This window comes from Canis lupus, chromosome 35 (genome assembly GCF_011100685.1).
Source record: "Canis lupus familiaris isolate Mischka breed German Shepherd chromosome 35, alternate assembly UU_Cfam_GSD_1.0, whole genome shotgun sequence".
In the NCBI taxonomy this organism is placed as follows: Eukaryota; Metazoa; Chordata; class Mammalia; order Carnivora; family Canidae; genus Canis; species Canis lupus.
In genome coordinates, this window is record NC_049256.1 from 20,811,313 (window position 1) to 20,828,233 (window position 16,921).

General features: G+C 37.1%; 1 protein-coding gene across 1 annotated transcript in view; it reads left to right on the forward strand.

The window, feature by feature from the left end:
* The window catches only part of CDKAL1 (CDK5 regulatory subunit associated protein 1 like 1), a 635,724-nt gene that overhangs the window by 275,966 nt on the left and 342,837 nt on the right, over positions 1 to 16,921 (forward strand).

Sequence of the window (16,921 nt, forward strand, 5' to 3'; positions counted from 1 at the left end):
GTCATTGGTCACCTTTATGATTATTTAGTTTTACAAAGGTTTGTTAATAACAAATTTATTTATTATATACTAAACATGTGTACTAAGATTTAAGTTTTCAAAACTAAAAATTTCCAGTTGGAAACCACTTTTTTGGGATGCCAGGGTAGCTCAATGGTTGAGTGTCTGCCTTGGGCTCCGGTTGTCATTCCAGGGTCCTGAGATTGAGTCCTGCATTGAGCTCCCCAGGGGGATCCTGCTTCTCCCTCTCCCTGTGTCTCTGCCTCTCTGTGTGTCTCTCATGAATAAATAAATGAAACCTAAAAAAACAAAAAACTAAAAAACCACTTTTCATCTATTAACTCTTAAGAAATGAACAGTTGAAACAAAACACTTCATTATCAAGGGCTATTGGCAAAGTAATGTTTTAAAACATGAAAAACAAACTAAAAACAAAAAAGTTGTCCATGGAATTATATGGAGGACTTAGTAATGGATTTCTGCCTTTTTTTAGCATTGTGTTCTTTGAACATTTCCTGAGTTCCTGATTGAAAAAATAAAGACAAGTGATTTTCAACCAAGTAGCTACCAGATCTTCTATGTCTTATCTCTAGAACTTTAGTTTTCATTGGATTACCACTTAAGTTTTATTGACTGTGGATACACTTCCATATTATTGTTTTAAATAGTCTTTTTTTTTTTTTATTGGGAACATTTCCTTGAACATTCACACAGAGTATCAAAAGAAGTTTTTGTTTGTGGTTGGAAAAAATGTCTCTAACCTGCCAACAGAACTTAAAATTGCATAAGGAAACGGGTGTTGATGCTGAGAAATGGTGTGTAGGCAGCAGATCTCTTGTTCTGTCTGAAAACAGTGATGAAACACAAACAACAAATGTGGATTGCTGTTGCTCTATTTTAGTGTGGGAAAGACAACTTCAGAGCAGGAGAATAACTTCTGCTGTTTTAATCAACTTTCATTATATTTTAGGCATGGGATTTTGTTGGCAGTCATTGCCGGGATCACAGAAAGCTAATGTCTATAAAAAGTACTGTGGTGCCTGTTTCATTATATTTGTGTTGAACTTTATTTAGCAGGAGTTTATAACTTGGGATTTGTTTTTTTTTTTTTTAATCTTTAAGTGATCTATGGACTCCTGAAATTGATCTATGGACTCCTGAAATTATTTATAGAATTTTGCTTTTTTTTTTGAAGCTTTTACGATGCAGTGTTATTAACCAATCTTTTACTCTTTTGCTTTTTTTTTTTTATTGTAGTACATAGACATAAATGACCATTTTAATGATTTGTAGGTGTCTGGTTTGGTGGCATTAAGTACATTTATATTTTTGTGCATCCATCACCATTGTCCATCTCTAGAACTTTTTCATCATCCCAACCTGAAACTACCCCATAGACTCTACTGTGTACCTTTAGGTACTTGAACAAACTATTTTCAATGTGAATATGACAATGGATTTCTTTATGTAAATAGATTTTTAAAAATAGGTTTGTTCTTTACTTTAAAATGGATTATTATCAACCAATGACATTATCATAGCTGGAATTTTTTCATCTAATTTTAGAATGATAACTAGCAAAAAAATTTAAAAAAAGAACGATAACTAGCAAAAATTAAAAAATTAATTGATAGTAGAAATATGACTCATTTTTTCTTCCTTCAAATAAGTTAAATAAACCCAATGACAAAGAAAGTGCAACATTACCTTTTGGCTTATATCGCCGTAACACTTTAAAATTACATGGAGTGGGGCATGATAATTTGAAATACTACTCAAGATTCTACTCTTTATATTTTACTTCTTGAGGCAGAGAATTTGTGCCATAAAGGATTTTTTAATAAATGAATTTTAGAGTCCTATATATTCGGACCAAATTTAAAATCCAAAACAAATTAAAGAAAATTGCATATAACTCTTTAGTAAGGCTACAATAAAACACATTGTCCCTTCCTGATTGAGTGATGCTCAGGTACCCCACCTCTCCCATCCTCTCCTCCCTAGGTTCAGGATCACTGTTGTTGTTGGGACTGTGGTATAGCTCAACAGTGTCTCTGGGTAGGAGCAAAGGTGGAGAACAACCAGCACTGAAGTATTGTTACATTTTAAAAAAACCTGATTTTAGCTGAATCACTTGATCTTTTCTTATTTATAAAATGTTAGAATTGAACTAGAAAGATGTACTTTTTGGAAAGGGAATTTTTTGGAGGGGATGTTGGGTGGGAGGTGTATGATTCTGGAGTCTTAGCAATACCCCAAATTAAGAAACCTAGCAAATTACCCAGACAGCCTTTATAGAGTGTCTATAATATCCTAACTCTCTAATTATTTTCTAATTTGAAGGTAAGAACTGTCCATCTTGTAAACTTCAAAATCTCCCAATACAAGGCATTTCTTAGAATTGACACCCAGAAAGAATGCACAGAAATTGGTTGAGATTATGAAAGGTACAGAACTGTTGCACAAACACTGTTGAATTGGTTCTTTGAAGCTCTTAATGGGTTTCAGTAACTCTCTTCGTTATTTGGATCCATACATTTCACCTGCAGATCACAGATATCCTAATGATAAAATATAATGATTTGCATAACTCAAAGTTAAGAGATACACCTTCGTCCAGTGGCTTTGTCCATGTTTCTCTGTGATTTCCTTGGCTATACCTTCCTGTGGCATTAAGCCTCAGGGTCAAATGGTCTTTACGTCATATTCCCTAAAAGAAAGGGACAGTATTTTAAGAGCAAAAGAATGTTTCCTCTAAAGTCTCAGTGCATTCCATTGAATTTTATTCTTGTCTATACATGAATTAATTCCAGGTTCCATGAGAAGGCCATGTGCTGATTGGCTTAGGTCAGAGTTCTTGGACTAACCACTTACTAGAAGAGGAAAAGGGACTTCCTTTTGATTAATCATGCCCTAGAATACTCTAGAATTGGTGCTATAGCTAGTTTCTCTTGAGCTTTATAGATGACAAAACCAGCAATCTTTCAGGATGGGAATGAGACTAAGTCCAGGGTAGGGATCTAACAGCATGCCCTATAGCTCTCTCTTTTCATTCCCAAATATCCAATACATTCTTCCTCTCATGCATGTCCTTAATGAAATTGCCCTGAGATGAAACACCCTCCCCAGAGAAGAAAATTTTAACCATGTCTCATCTAGTTCCAATACCAGGGTCTTTAGGTCATGCATAGACTTCTTTCTCCGATCTGATGGAGCACTTTTCATGGTCCTGTAGCCCTATGGTGAAAGAATAACATGTCTGTTCCTAGTGCTCAAGCAAGAGCAAGATGGTTGTAATAAAAGTTTCCATTTCTAAAGGAGGACACCTTTAAAAAGGTGGAGTGGAGAAGGACACAGAATGACCAGCGATCACTCTTTCCTAGTCTAGAAGTGATGACCCCTGTACTGTCAGGAGATTAATTTCCTAGCATATTTGACAGCAAGTGTTTTGTTTTTTTTTTTTAAATCTCTGAGAATGTCTCCTCTTCTCTTGTCTTCATTGCACATCTGTGGTGACCTTTGAGAAGTACCGGCCATGTGGGAATTGCAGCTTCTAGTAACTTTCTCCTTGCCTGCGTGATTGGGAGGGAGGGACCTCAGGTTGTGTCAGAGCAGTAGTTCTCCATTTGGTCTCAGGAACAGCAGCATAGAAAGGTCTGGGATGTCATCCCAAATCTATTGCATCAGAATAGGGGCTCCAGCCATTTGTCCTTGAACAACACCTTCCGGAGCATCAGATGTACCTTCCAGTTTAAGAACCGTTGACTTAGACATGCAGCAGACTTTTGTGGTTTCTTTGGCAAATCAACTCCCTTAAAAACTAAGTAGACTGCTCGTTGGTTTAGGATCAGTTCCATTTGCAATAACCATAGTCCGAGACCTTGCCTGGTCATCCTCTCTAAGCCTATAGGAACGTGAAGTCTCCACCCATCCCTTGGGTTCTTAATTATAAAGGCTATTGCCCTATCTTGGCCTCTGCTTGTTCTTTGCCTATAGGCTGCGTCTTAACTGTCTTTTGACAATGAAGTGTATTGTCTTCTCTGTTAGCCAAGGGTACGCCTGTTAGCCGGAGGTGCTGGGAAAAGGACCCTTGTAGGGTGAGGATTAGGTGTCATCCTGGCTTCATTCTCATCTCCAGGGGAATCTCTAACTTCACAGCCTCTGCTTTTGTAAGCCTTGCATGGCTTCCACAATTTGGCTTTTTGGTTGGTCAGTTGGTTTCTGTTTCAACCATACTGGAGTTTACATCTACAGTACTGAAATTTTTAACTTTTTTGGGTTATAGAGGCAGAGAGGGCCTCTCTGTTTTCTCCCTCTCTGCTTTCAGCCTAAGTTTATCTTTCGGCTGCAGGAAGCAGGCAACTTATTTTTCATTCTTAATTTTTGTACCACTTACCTCTCTTTTTCTTGAAGCAGCCATAATAAATGCTTGGAATAATTATGAAATTTAAGGTATTAGCTCTTTAGTTACGAGTGCTAATGTTAAACTCTCTCTTTTTGGGGTTAGAAACTGGTGCCTCTAACAGACAGGAAGCAAGTCCTCTCTCTCTTGTCCAGGCTTTGTGTCTTCCTCTTTTGACACCTGGCCCTCATGGCCTCATGAGGAGAAGTTGGCAAAATATGGAATCCATGGAATAATACTCAGGAATGCAAAGCAATGCATTGTTGATACATTCTACAATCAGAAAGAAGTCAGACAAAAAAGACTATATACCCTATAATTCCATTTATATAAAATTCTACAGAACTAATATATCGTGAATACTAACAGAGAAAGAACAGGCGCTGGGAACTGGGGTGGAAAGGTGACGAAGGGACACAAACCTTTGGGGTTTATGATTTCACATACATATTCCTGTGTCAACTGTTATCAAAGTGCACATTTTATTTATTTTTTTAAGCTTCATTTATGTGGGCAGCCCGGGTGGCTCAGCGGTTTAGCGCCTGCCTCCAGCCTGGGTCGTGATCCTGGAATTCCAGGATTGAGTCCCACGTCAGGTTCCCCGCATGGAGCCTGCTTCTCCATCTGCCTGTGTCTCTGCCTCTCTCTCTCTCTGTGTGTCTCTCATGAATAAATAAATAAAATCTTAAAAAAACAAGATGTATTTATGTGTTAAGAGCACGAGCAAGTAGGGGAAGAGGTAGAGGGAGAGGGAGCATCTCAAGCCGACTCTGAGCTAAGCTTGGAGCTTGATGCAGCACTCCATCTCACGACCCTGAGATCACCACCTGAGCTGAAACCAAGATTCAGATGCTTAACTGACTGAGCTCCCAGACACCCCTAAAGTGTAGATTTTAAATACATGCAACAAACTTATGTTAGTTTTATCTCAGTAAAGCTATTAGTTCATTTATTAATTAAAATAATACATATGAAGCAATCAAACAGGCTTCCTTACCAAGAAAACAAAATTAAACAACCCCTTGAATCTTATTATAAGTAAAAAGATGTGAGTGCACATGCACTTAAGTGAAAAGCAGAGCTTCTATCACCTGCAGCAAGGATACCTCATAAGGAGGCTGTGTGGGAGGGAGAGAGCACTTTGTGTTGTGTGAATTAACACTCTTCCCCCCTGCACCATTGAAAAGATCCTGCATGGGTTTTGGCTCTGGACTCCTTTTGCTTTTCTATAGATGGGAAGAGAAAGTGAGAATGTATCTCCTATAGATAGGGCATACCCACATCTTCTGGTGTTGAGTTGGTTCACTAACTATGCCATTAATTTGAAGCAGCCTTCAAGAAATAGCAATGTGACAGGATGCCTGGGTGGCTCAGTGGTTGAGCATCTGCCTTTGGCTCAGGGCATGATCCTGGGGTCCTGAGATCGAGTTCCGCATCGGGCTCCTTGCAGGGAACCTGCTTCTCCCCCATGTTTCTGCCTCTCTCTCTCTGTGTCTCTCATGAATAAATAAATAAAATCTTAAAAAAAGAAATAGCAACGTGGCAAGAAAAGTCTTGAGGTTAAAAAAAAAAAAAGAAAAGTCTTGAGGTAAATCAGACTGATAGCCATCTTACAGAGGCTGTTTGATTCACCGAGTTTCAGTCATTCTATTACTACAAATGTAATCAATTTACATCTTATAAAAATATTTTCTTTTAGGAAAAAAGGCAGCACCAATAAGGTAGTCATTTCTAGAAACTCAGCTTTAAACAGCAGCTCTTAAACGGGGTTATAGCTGGAGAGAAACAGATAATCTCATTCCTGGGGTAAATATTCCAGTGTAGCATGCATCTGATGAATAGTGATTCTGCAGGTTCTGGCGCTGTTTGAAGTTAACATTTTTGTAGCCAACAAATGACTTTTTTTTACAAATAAGGAACAAAGAAAGTTGTTGATTTTCTTAGCAGTTAAAGGATCCTAAAATGTCAGCATAATTTGAGAATTTACCAAGTGTTATATATGTTATGATTGCTTTTAATGATATTTTTCTTTTGTAATGATGATATTTACTTTTATTTTAAAGATTTTATTTATTCATGACAGAGAGAGAGAGAGAGAAGCAGAGACACAGGCAGAGGGAGAAGCAGGCTCCATGCAGGGAGCCTGACGCGGAACTCGATCCCGGGTCTCCAGGTCACACCCTGGGCTGAAGGCGGCATTAAACCACTGAGCCACCCGGGCCACCTGATACTTACTTTTTTAAAGACTTATTTATTTGCGAGGGAAGGGGAGGGGGGCGGGTAGAGGGTGAGGGAGAGACTCCTCAGGCAGACTCCCTGCCGAATGTGGAACCCAACTTAGAGCTGGATCCCATGACCCTGAGGTCACAACCTGAGCCGAAACCAGGAGTTGATTCTCAACTGAGCCACCCAGGTGCCCCTGTAATGATGAAATTTCAATGCCTTAGGATTGACATCTGGTCATGGATATCAGGACATACCAGGGGAAGCAGTGTATGTTAGTGTAGCACATTTTGAGTTTATGTGTTGAAGTTGCATGACCTTGGGCTTCTGAGTTCCAGATCCTAGCCTCACCTCTCATCAGTAGCCTTTAATAAATTACTTAGTCTCATTCTGCCTCAGTTTCTTCATTTGTAAAAGAAGGGCAATACAAATGCAGACTTCATGAGGTTGATGTAAGGATTAAAAGTGCTTTAATATATGTAAAGTGCTTCAAACAGTGCCTTTCACACAGTAAGGCATTGTGTAACTATTAGCTGACTATTTATTATTTCAAGCAGCAAGCATTGTGTAACTTTTAGCTGAGTATTTATTACTATGCCAGCCAAAGAGTATTTTATTTTTAGGACTGCATACTTGGAAAGATTTTTTTATATAGTTATACAAATTAAACATTTAAATATGAATGTTTATTAGATTGGAAATTGGGGAAAATATAATAAGACTCCTTAGCACTTGCTGACAGGTTCTAAAGAGAAGAATTAAACCAATTTTCACTCCTCTCGTCAATCAGTGAGCTACCCTAGAAATGAAATTACTAAGACAAACTAGAATGTTTTTCTCTCAGAAAATCTTAAACAGTTTTCCCTGTTTAATCTAGAAAATAAAAAAGTCAAATAGTCTAGGAAATATTTGAGAATATAAGAAAGAATTTTCCTATGGAAATCTATTGAAAAACAGGAAAATAAACATTTAAGAGTAATCAAGGAATCTACTCTGCGAAATGCTAATAAGCAGTATTTCATATTATTTATTATGCACTATTTGGTAGTTTCGGGCACTTAGGTACCGAACCCAATCTATAATATTTGGATGAACAGTCTTACTGCATTGCCTTGGTTGATTGGTTTAAACAAAGGAAACATTCCATACCTTGGTGTTTGCCTGTGTGACTCAGCCTACCAGGGAGCCAGAGGCATCTTATGATTTACTTTTGCCTCCTTTAGAGGGTAGCTTCCTAGGGTTATACCCCATGCGTACTGCCACCTCTTGGGAAGAAAGTTCTCAGCTGGCATATTGCTCATCTGAAAAACGTTATTCTTTAGCGTTCCTATTCTAGTTCTTATATTTACACTGTTCCCTTCATCTGAGATACAAAATCCCTTTTCTGTCCTCATGTTTCTGAAAACAGCATAATAGTTCTTTAAAAAAGCATTGAATTCTATATTTAAAGGGAGGTATCTTTAATCGGTCTCTCTTCTTGTCCCAATAAAGAAAAAAGAGGAGCTGTACTGATTCAAGAGGGAATCATACAGTCTTTCAAGGAAATAAGGTGTAATATGCCTGAAGGAGAACGTGCACTAAACCGCTGAGCTATCAAGGCCCAAGTGGGAAAATCTTTCCTCCTAGGGAGGTTTGGGTAGGGCAGGCGGCTTGACAGCCAGTCACTGTCCATCAAAGACCTGCTGGTTCCCTCATTTTCTCTCTGATGATCAGTATTTGTCTTGGCCCTGCTTTAGTTAGTAAGCTCCAGAAGCTAGAGAGAGGCAGTTGAATTTTACTTACATTATTTTAATGCTAATTAGAACTGAAATATTCAAATTTGGAGAATCTGTTGAAATTAAAATGGTGAGTAAATGCATAAATGCTTAGGCATTACTTTTCCATTTCAATTTAAAATACCTCTTCTCTCCTCATTATGTAATTACTCACACCATAATTTGACCCAAACATTTTGTTATTTTCTCACACAGGTTAGACAGTTATCTGAATTTAGCTTTCTAGTTTCATATAAGATATTTTTTTTTCTTTTCCCAGGATGTTTTGACTCATGTTAGAACAATACCTTTTATTCCAGGCCCCAAAATGTGGTACCTGTTATACGTTATGGAATTAGCTTTAGCTAGTGTTTCCTGTGAGATTTCACCCCGGCAGACGTCAGTCCCAGAGCCACTAAGGAAGCAAAAACAATAAGCTCTCCTTACTGATATGCCTTTACTACTTAATATATTTTGAGGTTTGTTGTTGTTGATACATTTAATGTTTGGGTGGTGAAGCCTGGGTGGAGGAGGTTAACCCACGTAGGTAAGTCTGCTGCAGGTCACTTCCCATATGTTGTTCTTTAGAATATTTGGAAGTGCAGTTTTAGCGTCCCTTAGTTTAATAGCAGTGAAGTGTTAAGCCACAGGAAGTAGGTAAGTGTTATTTCTGATATCATCATGTCAATTTGGCCTCAGCTCAGGTGGATAGTAAGAATAGTACCACTTTTTACAAACACAGATTCCTTGGTTCCATGCTTGCAGGTTCTGATTCAGTAAGTTTGGTAAGGGGGGCAGGTATTTGTACCTAAAAGGAAAAAGTCCAAACAAAAACAACAATAAAAACCCCTCTGCTGTGGAAGGAGGGAAACCATGCATGTGTGTATGTACACGTGCACGCATGCTTGTAGGTTTGTGCTTTATATACAAATATACATCTGCCTGGTTATATATTTTTTTAAAGAGTATGTGCTACTGCTTTTTGACTTGAGGGAATTTTGGGAATACATGCTACATGGCAGAAGTGTATTTTAAAAGGACAAATCATCTATATTTATTTCTTACAAATACATATACCTTGATGTAACCACATACAGCCGTACATGATTCATATACACAGTGTGTAAATAAAGTCTATGGTAGAAGATGAATAATGGCCTTCAGGGGCCCTGGTTTTTCTCAGCTTGGATATTCATAAGATAATACAAGTCTGTAGCAGAGTCCCTTTGTATTGGTCGTCCAGCCATTTTTGCTTCACTAACAAATACAGTTGGGTGACTGTAAGTATCTTCAGTGGTTTCTTTGGTACAGATAATAGCTTAGCATTAATCTTTTGTACCACTGTCATTGTTTTTTAAGACTAAAAATAACATTGTAGGTGGAATAGAAGAAAAGTTTTGGACAAGTATGTGCTTTATGGTTGACAGAATTTCATCATGTTCCACCATGCTATTCTGGTAAACACATTCAGAAAACAGTTGTTGCTATTATGGTCGTGGGACTTTGTCTCCCAGGGAGTAAACCACTAGCTACAAATAGAACACACTGAAAATCCAACTGGATTATTGTTACTTAATATATTTCTTCTGCGTATCAATTGGTATGTCATCTGACCTAAGCTAATATTCAGTGAAGCCTTTTTTTCCCCTATTTTTAATCTGTATATTTTCAATTCTAAAGATTATCTCACAAATGTAAGGAAACTTACTTAGGTAGATGACATAGAATCATCTGCAGCAATGGTTTCTGTAGACCTTGATGGATTTTTGCTGGTTTGGGGTGAAATGACAAATATAAGGAAAATACAGTGAATTTTTCCTGAAGCGAAATGTGTGATCCTTCATCATGACGTTCCTCCTGTTTTGGTGTTAAAATGGTTTATTTTTAAATAAAATAATGACAGTACAGAGTAATTAAACCTTTTTGTGCGTGTGTGTCTGTGTGTGTCTACTTGGCAAAATGAAAAGTTGGCACCCAGTTTGGTAGGACAGGTGTTAAGTTTTAAAGTTGATGTCTGCAACATCTCAGGGTCTGGGAACTACTGATGGAAAATGTGCAGACAAGTACATTGAAAATGGAGTCTTTGATGAATACTTTGGCCCTTTGATTTTTCTTACTGGGCAATGTATTTTGCATGGTGTACATATTGTGTTGTGTCTATATCCTGTGTTATAGTCTCTGGCCTTAATAGTTCTAGTCTCTGGAGGTGTGTGTTCCATTCCCAGCTGCCTGACCTTGAAGACAAGAGTAGGCTCATCTTTTTGCCTGGCAAGATCCATATTGTCTCCTTGTGTCTTCTCCATTCCTGGTTTTGGCTTCCTGCCTCACTGTATCTTACTAGATTTGTTTCCAAGAAGATCAGTCATAAATGCCACCAACCTTTTTGCTTGGCCCTGCTCCTGGTTCTGAAACTAGGTACTGACTTGACAGCTAGGTTGGTTTAATATGAAATCATCAAAGCTTTGGGTGTTGATATTCTAGTAGTGTACAAGGCAGTATGTACGATGTTACAACACTCAGTAATATGAGTGGAATATATGCCTGTTCCTTAAGTAAATTGTCAACCACTAAGAACATTAAACACACATGTATTCTTTCTTTTCACTTTTTTTTATTGTGGTAAAATACACACAACATAAGTTTTACCATCTTCACTTTTTAAGGGTACAGTTTAGTGGTATTAAAAATTCACATTTTTGTGCAATCATTGCAATAGCCATCCTCATAATTCTTTGCATACTATAAAACTGAAACTCTGGACCTGTTAAGTAGTAGCTCCACATTCTCCCCTCTCCACAGCCACTGGCAGCTGCCCTTCTACTTTCTGCCTCTGAATTTGACTGCTCTGAGTACCTCATTCAAGTGGACTCCAAAGAGCATTTGTCTTTTTGTAACTGGCTAATTTCATTTAGTATGTTGTCTACTCATACATACAAAACTCATACATATTGTAGCATGTTGTAGAATTTTCTTTCTTTCAAAGGGTGAATAATAGTCAAGTATATTTTCCTTAACCATTTATCTGTCAATGGACGCTAGGGTTGATTCCATGTTTTATCTATTGTAAGTAATGCTGCTGCTATGAATACACGTGTATAAATATCTCTTTGAGACCTGCTTTCAGTTCTTTGGGGTATATACTTAGAAGTAGAATTAATGGTAAATTCTATTTTTTAGTTTCTTAAGGAACTGCCATACTGTTTTCCACAGTGACTGCACCATTATACATTACCACCAACAGTTCACAAGGATTCCAATTTCTCTGTATATTTGCCAACACTTAATATTTCCTGGTGGGTTTTTTTTTTTTTTTTTTGATAGCCATCCTAATGGGTGTAAGATGATACTTTATTGTAGTTTTGATTTGTATTTCCCTAATGATTAGTCATGTGGAGTATCTTTTCATGTGTCCAGTAAGGACATTTGTGTATCTTTGGAGAAATGTCTGTTCAAGTCCTTTGCCCATTTTTGAAATGGGTTGTTGGTTTTGTTGTTGAGTTTTAGGAGTTCTCTGTAATTCTATTAATCTCTTATCAGATACATGGGTTGTAGTTTTTTTGTTTTTTGTTTTTGATTCTATGGGTTGCCTTTTTACTTTGTTGATTGTGTCTTTGGAGAAAAAAAACTTTATTTTTTCTTAAATCCAATTTGTCTTTTCTCTTGTTGCCTGTGCATTTGGTGTCCTATCCAAGAAATTATTGCCAAATCCAAGGTCTTGAAGCTTTTATTTTTTGTTTTCTTTTAAAAGTTTCATTGCTTTAGGTCTCACATTTAGCTTTTTGATGCTTATTTAAGTTAATTTTTTCATATGGTCTTAGGAAAGGGTCCAACTTCATTATTTTGCATGTGCATATCCAGTTTTCTCCAGACCATTTGTTGAAAAGATTGTCCTTATCTCATCGAATGGCTTTGGCACCCTTGAGAAAATCATTTGACCATATATGTGTAGGTTTATTTCTGGTTTCTTCATTTTATTCCACTGGCTTGCATGTTTGTGTTATGTCAATTACCAAACTATAGAGTTTTGTAGTAAGTTTTGAAATCAGTAGTGTGAACTCTTTAGTTTTATTCTTTTCAATATTATTTTGGCTATTTGATGTCCCTTGAGATTACATTTGAATTTTAGGATTTTTTTTTCGCCCTGCAAAAAATATCATTGGGATTTTATAGGGATTGCATTGAATCTGTATACCACTCTTTCAGTTTCTTTCAGCAATGTTTTGCAGTTTTTATAGTACAAGTCTTTCATTTTGATTAAGATAATTCCTAAATATTTTATTCTTTCTGATGTGGTTGTAAATGAAGTTGTTTTTGTATTTCCTTTTAAGATTTTTCATCTTTCGGGCAGCCCGGATGGCTCAGCAGTTTAGCGCCGCCTTCAGCCCTGGGCATGATCCTGGAGACTCGGGATCGAGTACTGCATCGGGCTCCCTGCCCTGCTTCTCCCTCTGCCTGTGTCTCTGCCTCTCTCTCTCTGTCTGTCATGAATAAATAAATAAAATCTTAAAAAAAAAAAAAAGATTTTTCAGCATTCATGTATAGAAATCCAACTGATTTTTGTATATTGACTGTATCCTGATGCTTTGCTGGATTCATTTATTCTAACAGTGTGTGTGCGTGGGGGGGGGAAGGTTTTAAGATTTTCTATGTAGAAGATCATGTCATCTGTAAACAGATAATTTTACATCTTCCTTCCCAATTTGGATGCCTTTTGTTTCTTTCACTTGCCTAATTGCTCAGTCTAGAACTTCCAGAGCTATGTTGAATAGAAGTGGCAAAATTGAGCATCTTTGTCTTGTTCCTGACTGTAAAGGGAATGTTTTCAGTTGTTTATCTTGAGTGTGTTGTTCATTGTGAGTTTTTCACATGCAGCTTTTATTGTGCTCAGGAAGTTTTCTTCTAATCCTGGTTTATTGATTGTTTTCATCAAGGAAATATTTTGTCAAATGCTTTTTTCTGCGTCGACTGAGATGATCGTGTGTTATTTTTTCTCCTTAATTCTGTTGCTTTGGCATATTATGTAGATTGACTTTTTTTTAAAGATTTTATTTGAGAGAGACCATGCATGCCAGAGAGCACCAGTGGAGGAAGGGTGAGCGGGGAGGAAGAAGCAGGATCCCTGCTTAGCAGGGATCCTGACTTGGGGGTTCCATCCTAGGACCCTGAGATCATGACCTGAATGGAAGGCAGACAATTAATTGACTGAGCCACTCAGGTGCCCCTACATGGCTTGATGTTTGTTTGTTGAACTATCCTTACATTCCAAGAATAAATCCCACTTGATGATAATGTATAATCCTTGTAATATGCTAATGAGTTCTGTTTGCTAGTATTTTGTTGAGGATTTTTGTATCCATGTTCACAAGGGATATTGGTCTGTAGATTTTCTTGTTGGGTCATTGTCTGGCTTTAATATTAAGGTAATGGTGCCCTTATAGAATAAGTTAGGAAGTGTTCCCTTGTCTTCAGTGTCTTGGAAAAGTTTGAGAAGAGTTGGTATTGCTTCTTTAAGTGTTAGAATTCACCAGGGAAGCATCAGGTTCCCAGCTTTTCTTTGTTAAAGAAATAAATAAAATCTTTGTTTATAAATAAATAAAATTTTTTAACAAAATAAATAAAGTGGGTCTCTTGTGGACACCATATGTGCATCATGTGGTTTTTATCCATTCTACCAACCTCTCTCTTTTAATTGGAGAGTTTAACTCATTTGCAATGACTGATAAGGAGGGACTGATAAGGAGGTCTTTGCTCTGTTTGTTTCCTGTATGTCTTATAAAGCTTTTGCCCCTAATTTACTGCATTATTGTTTTCCTTTAGTTTGAGTGATTTTTTTTATTGTGAAAGTTTTAAGTAACTTTCTTATTTCCTTTGGTTATATTTTGTAGCTGTTTTCATTATGATTACCATGGGGATTACAACTAACATTCTAAAGTGTTTTTTTAATTTATTTATATTTTTAAAAGATTTTATTTATTTATTCATGAGAGACACACACACAGAGAGAGAGAGGGACAGAGACACAGGCAGAGGGAGAAGCAGGCTCCATGCTGAGAGCCCAATGTGGGGCTCAATCCGAGACTCCAGGATCACGCCCTAAGCCAAAAGCAGATGCTCAACACTGAGCCACCCAGGCATCCCACATTTTAACGTTTTATCACTAATCTGAACGTATACCAGCTTAATGTCAAAAATTGTACTCCTTTACAGCTCCATCCCCATGTTTTTTGGTTGTCAAGGCTGAATTCCTTTAGTGAATTTATCATTTTACTTATTGTACTTTTTAGCTCCAGAATTTCTTTTTCTTAATAATTTCTGTTCTTTTATTTCCATTTTTTTCCATCCATTGTTCTCTTGATTTTTGCAAACTTTTTGTTCTTCGAATATTTGTAAGAGTTGTTTTAAAGTCTTTGTCTAGTATATCCACCATAGGGCATTTTTGGGGACCGTCTCTGTTGACTTCTATTTTTTTTTTTTCCTTTGAATGGGCCATACTTTCCTATTTCTTTGTATGCCTTGTGATTTTTTTTTTCCAACATCTGACATTTGAATCTAATAATGTGGTAACTTTGGAAATCAGATTCTCCCCCTTCACAGGTTTTGCTGGTTTTTGTTATTGTTTATTTTTAAATTATTGTATGCTTTGTTTGCAGTGAGGATCAGCCTGAGGTATGGACTTAAGATCTTCTCAGGTCTTTTCTGATCCTTTCTCTGGACATGTGTGGTCACTTTTTAATTTTGCTTATATGTGCAGTTGTTTTTGAGGGTCCTAAAATCTTTAATGTCTGGCTCCCCAAAGGGAAAAAAGTGAAAAATGAAAGGATAAAGAGAGATGCGTGCCCTTTAAATCTTCTGACAGTAACTTTAGCTAGAGAGGTAGAGACTTTTAACAATGTGGGGAGGTGCAACAATGACTGTCACCTCCTTAACCTGAGTCTCTGTGATAAGAAGCAGCAATCAGAGCATAATTCCTGATATTTTGAGGTAAAGGTCCTTTTTGCCCACACTAACATCCACATGCTATTTGTAACAGTATTAAAGGAGCTTCAGATAAGATAGATTCATCTCTGCAGACTCCTCAGAGCTCAATTGGAAAAGCCTGCGACTCCTGATCTCAGGGTCATGTGTTCAAGCCCCACATTGGGTGTAGAGTTTACTTTTTAAAAAAAGATAGGGGGTGCCTGGGTGGTTCAGCCAGTTAAGTGTCTGTCTTCTGCTCAAGTCATGATCTGAGGGTCCTGGGATCAAGCGCTGCATCTGGGTAGCTAATGGAGGTAGGATAAAAGAAAATGTAGCTGCAGTATAAGTAGGAGAAAGTTTAGCTGCTACTAAGTTTCCCCCTTTCCTAACAGTTGAAGAAAGACAGTAATTATTAGAATATTATTTTAGAGTTGAGGACAGAAGGTGGGAGTCAGGAATGCTGGTGTAGAGATTCATTTTAGATTGGAAGGAAGCTTAAAGAATTTCAGGTTTTGTAACTATATTTTGTTAGTTTTTAAGGATGTCATTTTCCTTTGCTTGTTCAAGATTTTCATCTTGGTAAACAGGTATTAGATTATCATTTGAAGATCTAATCAGATCCTGCTGATTAGAGTATCTCTTACATTTGTTTAAAAGATCAAAAGGTTTGTAATTTCCCTGGAAATACTTTTAAAACCGAGATGAGGGCTCACAATAAGCTGTATTTCACAGCCAAGTCTGGCACAACCTACTGTGTGTGAACCTTTTGTTTCCTGAGCTTTTTGATTTGTTTGTCTGCTTCATTCTACTTCAATATGGAAGAATATGTCTGGCCCACAGCATGATTTTTCTAAGGTTTAGGCTCTGTAAAAGGATTATTGTTTTGTAAAGTTGAAGCCTTGAGGAGTATTGTACTTTGCCAATTGATTAAAAGTAAATAAGAATTAAATTATGTGAATGAAACAGAATATGCTAATGCTTTAATGTCTGAGTGCACAATAGTTTTTGCATATTTAAATTTATTTGTAACCCTAAGAAGCAGAGAGAAACAGAATTCTGAGTCCCATAGGCTTTTTTCCTCCCCCATAAAAAAAAGATCAGTATGGGTGAATTTTTAAAAGTATAACTCTGATTTTTAAATTATTTCAGAACTTGTGATATTTAAAGATGCTCTTTAAAAGAAAAAACTGAGTATATTAAAACTTTTAGTTTTCATTTGCTTTATGTAATTTAGGTATTAAATTTGACATTTTGTTATGTATTTGAGCCCTTTGAAATATTTTAATTTGCGAAAATTGTTATTTCATCTCCTTGGTTTCTGTAACTTAAAAATATTCTGATGCAATACTCTTTAAAACCTAAGAGTTATACTGCTAAATTGAATGCCTAATCTGTCTTGCCTTTGAGGTGTTTCCTTCCTTCTTGGCCTGTGGCCATAAGACTTGCTGTACACAGATCAGTAGGTGTGGTGTGCTGGCTTTATTATTCTATCAGGACAGTGGAGGTTTCTTCAGGATTTCCCATCTTCCTTGGAGTTCCACAGGCATCTCTTTTTGTTTCTGGCTTGCTACAGTCAACCTTCAAA